At 41.6% G+C, this 11,873-nt stretch overlaps 1 pseudogene across 1 annotated transcript; it reads right to left on the reverse strand.

Moving 5' to 3' along the window:
• Positions 1 to 8,320: 8,320 nt before the first annotated feature.
• Positions 8,321 to 10,842, reverse strand: LOC100353065 (histone acetyltransferase KAT2B pseudogene; annotated as a pseudogene). Its single transcript, XR_016228257.1, has one exon. The product of XR_016228257.1 is annotated as a histone acetyltransferase KAT2B pseudogene (transcript).
• Positions 10,843 to 11,873: the final 1,031 nt, after the last annotated feature.

Consider the following 11,873-nt stretch of genomic DNA (forward strand, 5'->3'; position numbering starts at 1 on the left):
TAGCCAAAAGACAACTCAATCAGGAGAGAAAATGCACGGAGCACCACACCTGCATGGACCCATCGCATTGCCTTTTTCTGCTGGCATTCAGTCATTCCTGCATTTCTGCTTGGTGTCAGCAACTGCTGCCTCCACTCCCTCAGTTTGTTACTGGTGAAATGGCAGCAGAGGAAATATTATTACCTTGGTTCTTTGTCTCACATGGAAGAAGAGTTTCCAAGCAGACAAGCAGACAGATTTAAAAGAAAGATTTATTAGAGACTTCCAGCCAGAGCGGCGTGGAGGGGGACTCCAAGAGTGAGAAAAACCTGGAAGGGGCCTGTGGTACTGGGTTTTTAAGCACAGTTTTGGGGGAGGAAAATACTTATCATATTGACATTCAGTTATAAGGCTGGGACAAACCTATCAAAAGACCTGATTTGAAATCCTTTATCCTGTCTGGCTTGTGCATGATAAAACAAAGAGCCATCAGAAGGGTGGGATGCCTAATTTACTTTACAGTAAACTGGGAGCTCAGAAGGAATCCCTATTCCCTTGCTATTCTCTTGATAAGGCTGGATGCTTTCAAGAATTGGGCAGATGGTTTTGATCTTGCTAAAGACAACTTTTGGGAGAAATAAAACATTTTGTGCCCCCCAAACTCCACTGGGACCACCCTGACCACCCACCAACCCATCTGACTCGTCACAATTTCACTCTTACAATAGCCTAGGGATAGAGGAGCATGGCCCTGTGGAAAGATCACTAGCTGTATTTATGGGACCCAGAGACCCAAACAGTACAAGAGATGCAGGGCTGATGCACATCTTCCAGGCCAGGAGAAGAAGGCCCCTGGCTGGATGATTTCAAGGACAGCAAGATTTGGGGTATAACTAAAGGCTGAATTCAACAATGCTTTACTTCTAGAAAGCACCCTGTCTCAGTTTTAAAAAGAGTGAGAGACAAAACGACTTGGAGATGGTGCAAACCCATGTGACTAGTTATTACAGAGCTTCAGAATCAGAGAAGCACTTAGAGAAAGAGATTGCACAGATGAAAACCCCTTTAAGTACACAATTAAGGCAGTTTAATGCAAAAATATTCACTGGGCCTTTCAAAGACTAATCACCCCTATTTACAAAATGATTTCTCTTCCATTACCTCATTTGCTGCCCACAGCAGCACAATGAGGGACAAAGGGTAGAACCGATTATCCTCACTTGTGAGATGAGCAAATTGCTGTGGTGAGCAAAAACGCAACAGCAAGAGAAGAGGGCAGCACAGCTGGGCCTAGAACCAGGGCCGGGACCTTCACATCCCTCAGGCCTGTGCCTCCTACAGTGCAGATGTGAGATGAGCACTCCTCCAATCAGAAGCAGTGTTTTTAAGGCACTGGGAAGCTGCATGCTGTGGAGGAAGAGGGCACTCTGTCCCAGTGCAAACACACACCACGGATTGTCCCCAGCCCACTGTGACCGTTGTGGACGGGCACTACATGATGCAAAGGAGTACACGTCACTCATGTTGACTCCTGGGGTAGGTAGGGTCCGTTGGTCTGCTTATTTCACAGGTGGGCATGTAGAAGCACTGAAAGGGGAGGTATCTCACCCAAGGTTGCACAGCCAGCAAGCTGAGATTTGAACCCAGCTGGTCCAATTCCAATAATGTCATCTACAAATCTTTGTTTTATTGCCTGCTGTGTAGACCTGCTTTTGCATTAGTGAACTTTCAGAGAAGAAGTTAACTGGATTTATTGCAATCATCTTGTTTGAGCTGGGCCATTGTTTCAGCCCACCCACCAATTATTGGAAAATTGTTCCTTCAGTTGGTCAGAAATGAAGTCTTCCAAGGGTTTCCTCTGTGAGGGTATCAAAGGGATTAGAATAAGCAAACCCTGGGGCAGGCGTTGAGGTCCGCCTGTGAGCCAGCATCCCATATGAGTGCCAGCTTCAGTCCTGGCTGCTCCACTTCTAGTCCAGCTTCCTGCTAATTGCCTGTGAGAGCAGCAGAAGATGGCCTAAATAGTTGGTTCCCCGTACCCACATGGGAGACTCAGATGGATTCCAGGTTCCCGGTTTTGGCTTGGCCCAGACCTGGCCGTGGCAGTCATCTGGGGAGTGAACCAGCAGATAAAAGATCTCTCTCTCTCTCTCTCCCTCTCTCTCTCTCTCTCTGCATTTCAAATAAATAAATAAACCTTTCAAAAATAAATATGTGAATCCTAAGGTGGAGACTGAAATGAGCAAAGCAGCTGTCACTAGGGCAGCTGCCCCAATCCAGCCTTTTGTTCCTCCCCTTACATGCCAGACAGTATCCGGTGGGTTTTGTCTCTCCCCATAGAGAAGATTGGGGACAGCACTGGTGCATGAGTGGATTTTTACCCATTTTTCCCTGAGTGCATTTCACAAGGAGTACCTAGAGTAAGACAAAGATACTTGTTTTGCTAAGAAATAAAACGTCTGGGTTCAGTTTAGCTTTTTTCTCCTGTTTATGGTACCAGAGGAATCTGGAGGGGAGGATGGCAGGGTGGAGCCAAGTGGCCACCTCCCCATGCCCCATCCATTGCCAAGCCGGTGCCCGTGATCTCTACTCCTTGCTTCCCTGCGTCCTAGGCTTGCTAGAGCTGAGTCAAGTGCATCGGCCACGGCAGCCTTGGTGGCGCTCTCACAGAGCATCTGCCTTCTGGGAGGGTCTTCCCCACTCCATAACCAAGCCTATGGGCAGGGGAGACAGGCCAAAGTCTTTTCCCACTCGGAAGGCTAATGTATGCACATTGCAGACAAATTGCAAAACCATGAGAAAGGGTAAAATAAGACTCAAAGTCACCTCTCGCCCTCCCACCCTTTGTCTGCCTATATACATGATGTACACATGCTCATGCACACACACATATTGTAAACATGCTCCTGGGATTTCTACAAAATTGTCATCAAACTCAAACTAGTTTGGGTTTTTTTGTGGTTGATTTTTTTAAAATAAACTTTTTATTTCAGAATAGTTTTAAATTTAAGAAACAAAAATTGTGAAGTTATGCGGAGTTTGCACACACCCCACACCCAGCTTCCCATTATTAACATCTGATATTAGATGAACCATATTTGTTTAAAGATTTTATTTATTTGAGAGGTAGAGTTACAGACAGTGAGAGGGAGAGACAGAGCGAGAGGTCTTCCATCTGGATGCTGGTTCACTCCCCAAATGGCCGCAATGGCTGGAACTATGCCAATCAGAAGCCAGGAGCCTGGAGCTTCTTCCAGGTCTGCCATGTGGGTGCAGGGGCCCAAGGACTTGGGCCATCTTCTACTGCTTTCCCAGGCCATAGAAGAGAGCTGGATTGGAAGAGGAGCAGCTGGGATTTGAACCGGTGCCCATATGGAATGCTGGTGCCGCAGGTGAAGGTATAGCCTACTGCACAACATGGGGGCCCCTTCCCATATTTTGTTTTAGTTCAATCTCTCTCTATTCTTCCCACCTCTCTCATCTCCTAGTAATCACCATTCTGTGTTGAGATTGAGTCTTTATTTTTAGCTCCCACATATGAGGGAGAACATGTGGTATTTGTGTTTCTGGGTCCAGTTTATTACACTCAACATGATGTCCTCCAGTTGCACCCATTTTCTGTGAATGGTATAATTTCTTTTTTATAGCTGAATAATATTCCAGTATGTGTATGTGAGTGTGTGTGTGTATCACATTTTCTTTATCCAGTCATCTGATGGTGGACACCTTGGTTGATTCCATATTTTGGCTATTGTGAACAGTGCTGGTATAAACATGATGGTGCAGGTATCTCTTTGATACAATGTGATCAAGTCTTTTGGGTATATACCCAGAAGTGAGATTGCTGGACATATGGCAGGTGTATTTCTAGTTTTTAAAGCAATCTTCATAATGTTTTCTTCAGTGGCTGCAATAATTTACATTCCCACCAACAGTGTATGAGAGCTCCCCTTTGTCCTTTTTGAAAATGTTTTTAAAGATTTATTTATTTATTTGAAAGACAGAGTTATGGGTGTGGGGGAGAGATAGAGATCTTCCATCTGCTGGTTCACCCCCAAAATGGCTGCAATGGCCGGGGCAGGGCCAGGCCAAAGCTGGAAGCCAGGAGTTTCATCCAGGTTTCCCGCTTGGGTGGCAGGGGCCCAAGCATGTGGGCCATCTCTTGCTTTCCCAGGCACATTAGCAAGGAGCTGGATCGGAAATGGAACAGCTAGAATTTGAACTGGTGCTCATACAAGCTGCCAGTGTCACAGGCACCGGATTAGCCCTCTGTGCCACAACACTGGTCCCAGTGTATTTCTTGAGTTTTTAAAAGATTAATATTTAGATCTTTCCAATATCATTCATTAGTCTTTTGAAACACAGATTAAAACACCTCCATTACATGAATATGCAAAATCAATGGAACTAATCCCATATCATTCTGCATTTAGATAGTTTCCAAATTTTCACCATTATGAATATTACTGTATTGAATGTCCTTGACCATAATAACAGATACACTTAGTGATCAAATACCAGACATTTTGCTAAAAACTTCACAAAGATTCAGAGCCACCATATAGATGCATTCAACAAAAGCACTAACCAAGGGACAAAGCGGTTGTTTAAATCAAGCTCATTCTGGACTGCAGTAGCCTGGAGTAAGGGGGCAGAACCTTTTCTTTGCACAAGCTCTGGACATCTGCCTCTAGGAGGAGCACTTTATCAGCAGAGCAGGGACACCTTTTTTGAATTTTCCCGAAGCATCATACAGGTTAGGATCTTTAAGGGGACTTTCTCATTAATGCTCCAAACCCGACTATGATGAAGGCAAATGAGGAAAGTGAGACACGTTAGTTTGACAACTCCTTAGACTAGATGTCTAGAGGTAGAGCTATTTTGCACACACCTGCTGAGAGTCCTACAGAAACAAGCAGGTTTTACCCCAGCAGCAATAGAAGGGACAGATGTTTCTTCTCCCTTGTCACATTGTAAAGAAACAAATTTTAGAAAACATGTCAGACTTGTGGGTGAAAATATCTTGTTTAATCTCTTTCTTTGCTTTATGGGGGCCAACTTTTCTTCTTGACTATTTCTGTGACTTTGAGTGTGATTATTGTCTTCCAATCTTTTACCCATTTTCCTCTGGGGAAGTCAATGTTGTTCTTCCTGATATGTAATGCTGTTTTATCTTAAGGATATTATCCCTTGGTCTGTAAAGTCTGTTGCAATAATTATATCTCTCAGCTTAGTTTCATTTCTATTTAATATATTTTATATTGTGATTGTGAATGGGAGCTTTTCCTTTCCATTATGTATTCAAACTAATTATTGCCAAATTATATCAGCAAGCTTTGGGTCTTGCAAATTTTGGTTTGTGCCCAGTCATTTTATTTTACTGAGTTCTTGTATTGGTGCCAATATTTTTTTCCAGTGGCCTCTTCCAGCGTCAAAAACCTGAGTAGGAATAAATCAGAGAGATATGGCTAAGGTGTTAAGGAAGGGCTAAATAAAGTAAGAAACATACTGTGTTCATCATTTGGAAAGAGCAACGCTGTAAAGATGTTCATTCTTTTCCAAACTGATCCGCAGTTTCAATAAACTTCTAATAAAAATACAGGCGTACTTTTCATGACACTTGACAAGTAGATTACAATTTTATATGGAAGAACAAATATCCAAGAAATGCCAAGGTGTAAGAGGAACAAGCTGAGGGGCCTAACCTTACCAGGTATCATATCTATCTTTGTAGATCACTGGACTAGTGGGGTGGAGGGTGAGGAATGGACTACTTTTAAAATGGGAATAAAACAACTGATAAAGTATATTGAAAAAATGAAATGGGATCTCTACCTCTCACCATATACAAAAATGAAACCTGTGTGTATTAAAGGCTATTTATTTATCCCCAAGAAATGAACATTTTATTCACACACAAACCTGCACATGAGTGCTCAGAATAGCTTTAGTTATGATAGTCAAAAGCTGGAACCAGCACAAATGCTGATAAAGAGAATGTGGTACATCCGTACAGTGAAATACTACTTGCTGACAAAAGTTACAAGCTATTTATGTATGCAACAATTGGGTGGATTTCAGTGGAATTATGTTAAGGAAAAAAGTCAGTGTTAAAGATTACATATGGTATCATTGTATTATATTACATTCTCAATGTAATAAAACAATAATGACGGAGATGATGTCAGTGACTGTCAGAAGTTAGAGGTGAGGGCAAGGTAGGACAAGAGAGGATGCTGATTGAGGTGGGGTCAAATTTCACAGAACTGTACACCCAAATGAAAAAGTCTGTATATGGGGCTGGCATTGTGGCATAGTGGGTAAAGCTGCCACCTGCAATGCTAGCATCCTACATGGGTGCCAGTTTGTAACCAGGCTGCTCCACTTCTCATCTAGCTCCCTATTAATGGCCTAGGAAAAACAGCAGAGGTTGGCCCAAGTGCTTGGACTGCTGCTATCCATATGGGAGACCTGGAGGAAACTCCTGGATCCTTGCTTCAGTCTGGCCCAGCTCTGGTTGTTATGGCCATCTGGGGCATGAACTAGCAGATGGAAGATGTCTCTCTCTCTCTCTCTCTCTCTAACACTGACTTTCAAATAAAGAAGCAAACTCATTTAAAGAAAAATCTGTATGTAAAACTAGTGAAATCTGAGTAACATCTAAAGGTAATAGTACCACACCAATGTCATTTTCCAGTTTTTTTTTTAGCTTTTTAAAATATAATTTAAAACTATTTTGTACCAGTACAATATATTAATTTTACAAATGTAAAATTTTATCAGCTGTTAAAGCATTTGCAAAACCACACATTCTACTTCAGCTTTATTGCACAATATCTATAAGAAAATATTAATTTTTAAATTAGAAAACATAAAAATGCTTTCAATATAGAAGAGACGATCTCATTTTAAAGACAATACTCTATAAGAATGTCTACCAAGAAAATAACAAACTTTCACAGGATACCAAGCTGGACAGATGCTTTGGCAGATCTGATACAAAGCACTGTTAAAACCAGTCCAAAATAACTTAATCCAAGCTGTATCATCATTCTTCATAGAAATCTAGACACCACTGAAGGTAGTTTCTTATACTTAAAAAAGATGAGGCATTTTTCCATGTGAGCATTCTGAATATCTCATTTGTATCAAAAACAACACTTTCAACTTAATAGCCATTTGCAAGGTTTTTCCCTTCACACAGACTGTCACTGGCAATGGTTTTTAATGACTGTTACTGATCATTTTAATTTATTTATGCTGATAGAAAAATCAAGATAAATACACTTTTAAAATTCCATCCTTTACAAAAACGAGTTTATAAATTTGCATCATAAAAATTAGTGTCAAGACCACCAGGATGGCCTTCATTTCTACGGTTGTATATTAGTTGATTTTCCCAGACTTGGGATGGCAGAAGTCCCACTTTTCTTTGTAGTGTAATTAGGAAATAAATCGAAGACAGGTTAATAAGGTTGGTTGTATAATGGATTTTAGTGGGATGTGACCTTAGACCTATATAGCAATATAGGTATTAAAATACTGACAGAAAACCTTGGTTGGAATTTAATTCACCACTGACAACAAATAATATCGGGAGATGAAAAATGAAAAATCCTCATGTATACTTTATAAATGGTGCTGTGTATACCAAATAAATAAATCCTTATTTTAGAAAAGGATTCACCATATTGATATATGTGTAAACTATAAACTTTTTTCCTATTAAAATATGTGGATTAAATCTTAAGTGTTTTCAAATTTACGCCTTTGTGGCCTGGGAAATTACCTTTTGGAACTTATGGCCTGCATAAGCAAAGTCAAATACTATATTAAACATTTATGTAGAGAAAACAATTATTAAAATAGTGGTTATGAACACACAAGTTTGTTGTAGGTAGACAGAATTATCAAAACTCCAGATGCTTATAAAATGTCGCATTATTTAAAATTTCTTCCTTAGAAATCAAAGCAGTTGCTTTTGTAGAGCTGCATTTTTCAGAACTGCTCAAAGCACCTCATTTAGATGAGTGTTTTAAAAATATATATGTAAAGTCTACAATGAGACTTCAAATGTATTTCACCTTTTATGGGTTTTTTAAAATCACGTATCCCTTCCTTAAAAGTCCTTCAGAATAAAATAAAAATAAATTCTCACATTCCATTAGAAAAACATGGAAACATTCATGGTCTGAAATTTTCTAGAATCCCCCAAATCTTGAGACAATGTGCAATTTCCTCACATACAGGTTTTGAGGAAACCCCTGACCATTTATCTTGTAATAGTTGTCTAATGGACATGCCATAGAAAATTTACATTAATAGTACTAGATAGATTAAAATCTATTCCATAAAATAAAAATGCTCTATGTCAATTTATATACATATCTGAAAAGCTAAAAGGAGGTTTTTTGTTTGTTTTTCAAAAGTGCTAATTATTACAAGTCTCTTCGACATATTTTGTCCAATTCTTTGTACAACTAAACCACCTTGCATTAGGCACACTGCTTGATGAATCTCTAAGCAGCAGGGGGGGAACATCACTTGTCAATTAATCCAGCTTCCTTAATTTTACTGAAGAAGAATTTCTCCAGGATATTGGCACATTTGTAGTATTCACTCTCAGGGGGGTTGTATTCTTTGCAATTGGTAAAGACTCGTTGTAAGTCTGCCATGAATAATTTCTTAGATACGTAGTACCTATTCTTGAGGCGTTCACTCATGGTTTTCAGATCTTCACCTGCTGAAGGATGCTCTTCAGCGTGCTGTAAAGCTGGTCAGGGTCTTTGGGCTCCTTACTTTTCTCCTTTCCACTTGGTTTCCAGCCTGTCTCTCTAATTCCAGGAATGCTTTCTATAGGAATTTGTCGAACTCCATCTTTAAAACATGAAAGTCCGGGGTAAACTTTCCGAATCTGGGCCTGTTTTCTTTCTATCAGCTTTTTAATTATCTCTTTCTGCTTTTTAATGATCACAGAAAATTCTGTATATGGGATCCGAGGATTTAGCTCACATCCCATTAAAGTGGCTCCTTCATAATCCTTAATGTAGCCAACATATTTGGCTTTAGGTATTTTAATTTCTTTGGAGAAACCCTGTTTCTTAAAGTACCCAATTGCATATTCATCTGCATATGTGAGAAAGTTCAGGATGTCATGTTTTATATGATATTCTTTCAAATGATTCATCAGATGTGTTCCATAGCCCTTGACTTGTTCATTTGAAGTTACAGCACAGAAAACAATCTCTGTGAATCCTTGGGATGGGAACATACGGAAACATATACCACCAATAACACGGCCATCTTTAATTAAAGCGAGGGTTTTGTGTTTCCGGTCAAAGACGAGCCGCGTGATATACTCTTTTGGCATTCGGGGCAGCTGATGGGAGAACACATTCTGCAGGCCGACCAGCCACATCAGGATCCTCTTGTTCGGTTTTTGGTTCAGGGAATTGCCAACCACGTGAAAATCAATCACACCCCTGCGCTCTTCCAGCTTTGCTGCCTCATCCCTTGCTGAATGGGCTGACAGAAAATTGGTCTCTGGTCCGAGCGTTGCTGCAGGGTCTGTGATGGTGGACATCACCTCATGGATTAATTCCATTGGAATATCCCCCATGACTCGGGGTTTCTTGGCCTCCTCCAGAACATTTTCCTCTTTTCGCCTGTTTGGATTCCTAGTTGGCTGATTCTGGAAGAGGCTGAGAGAAAATCCTGATCCCAGATGGGAGAGTTTTGACTATAAACTTCTTCTTCTAACATGGATAGAAATTTTGGGAAATGAGTGAGGATCAGAGTTCGTTTCTCGAGAGGCAGTTTGTCTTTTTCCTGTCTTGCTTGTTCCAGGAGTTGTCTCCTCATAACGGTGAAGACTGAGCGAAGCAACGTTCTCCCGAACACCTGGGTGGTTTCATACCGAGGTAGACTGTCACAGAACTGTGGCACATTGCAGTAACACAGCCACCTTGTGTAGTTCTCTTTGTATCCAGAAATATCGTCATTGGGAGAGCGCAGTCTTCGTTGAGATGGTGCCTCCAGATGCCAATAGTTGATGCGGTTTAGGAACATTTTGGCCAACTCGACTATTGTTTGCCTTTCTTTTGATGGCAGGTGACTAAATTTGTACTGTACAAAGTTATTCACGCCCTGCTCAATACTAGGCTTTTCAAATGGGGGTTTCTTCTCCAAGGAGCCTTCAACCACAGGCTTTCCTCTTTGTAAAATAGACTTTCTCAGGAGCTTAAATAGGTAGAAGTAAACTTGCTTGGTATCTGCATCTTCCTCCTTGTGGACACAAGTAAAGAGATACTCCACATCCAACACTATTCCCAGGAGTCTGTTCATTTCTTCCTCTGACACATTCTCCAGGTGGGAAACATGAGCAGCTAGGGCATGGCTACAACTCCGACAGGATTCCGTTAGACTGACGATTATTTGCTGCAGATCGGCTCTGGGGGGAGTAGGAGAGGGGTTGGGGTTTTTCCAGCCATTACATTTACAGGACTCCTCAGCCTTGCAAGCGGAGTACACTCCGAGTTTCTCCAGTTTCTTGGCCCGCGGAGCCGAGCGCAGCTGCGCCTTCTTCACGGCGATCCGGGCCGAGCCACCGCCTCCCGGTCCTTCGGCCGTGCCCGCCGCAGCCACAGCCGTCGCCGGACCGCAGGAGAAGCCCTGCGGGGGCGCGGGCGGCGGCGGCGGCGGCGGCGGCGGCGGCGCTGGGGGCTGCGGGGGCAGCGCCCCGGGCCCGGCCCCCGGCCCGCAGCCGCCCGGCCCGGCCCCGCCAGCCTCGGACATGCTGCCCCCGAGCACGGCAGGAGGCGCCGAGTGTCAGGCGGCCGCCGCCAGGGTCTTCCCTCTCGGGCTCTGGGCCCATTTTCCAGTTTTGATCACTATACTCTAGGTGAATCGCAGTCATGGAAGCTGGGTGCAGTATACAGTATGATCTTTTCCCCCCAATTTTTGTGAATCTAAAACTACTTCAAAATAAAAGAAAATTTAAAAGCACAAAAGTGAAAGACAAAGTTAGAGCTTTTATAGAAGATAATACATGGCCATATATTTCTAGCTTTGGATTGAGGAAAGATGTCTTAAACAAACAAGACCACAAAAGCATAAACCACAAGGCAAAAGACTGATATTTTAATGTAGGCTACTATTAAGAACTTCTGTTCATTAGAGTAACTCCATATGTTGTCTCCTGGGATGGCATATGGCATAGTGCTTTTCTAATAAAGTTAATAAACTAAGCAAGATTAAAGAGTATATGACTAAGGCATACATAAATAAGTAAGGAAAAGTTTTTAGAAGCAATTAAATGAAAAACACAGAATGTAGTCAAATGGTTAACGAGGAGACGGATTGGGTTCCAATTTTGACTTTGTCACTGAATGCTTCTGTGACCTTGGTAAGTTACTTGACTTATCTGTTCTTCAGTGGCCTTGTGTGTATAGCATAGGTAACTCACAGAGTTATGGTAAGGCTTAAATGAGTTGAAACACACAAAGCACGTAAAGCATTGCCTGGCATAATTGACAGCTATAGAAGCATTAGCTGCTATTATTATTTTGAGGAAATGAATGGTAGAGAGATCGAATAGATGATAAAGCCATAGATGAATTTAAATTATCACTAATGCTTTAGTTCTTGTATTTTCAGTGGGTTCCAGCATAAGTATTGTTATTAAAATTTAAAAAACACAAGGTATTTTAGCATGGAGCAGTGAAGAAGGTGAAGAATCAAGAGAGTGAAAAGACAAGCCACACATTGGAGAAGATATAGTTTGTAATACATGCATTGCCATATAATTAAAGTCTAGGATATATAAAGAAAGATGGTGGGGCCAGCGCTGTGGTGCAGTAGGTTCATCCTCCACCTGCAGCACCGGCATGCCATAT

The sequence above is a fragment of the Oryctolagus cuniculus genome, chromosome X (genome assembly GCF_051225735.1).
Source record: "Oryctolagus cuniculus isolate XC-2025 breed Fujian yellow rabbit chromosome X, ASM5122573v1, whole genome shotgun sequence".
Taxonomy (NCBI): Eukaryota; Metazoa; Chordata; class Mammalia; order Lagomorpha; family Leporidae; genus Oryctolagus; species Oryctolagus cuniculus.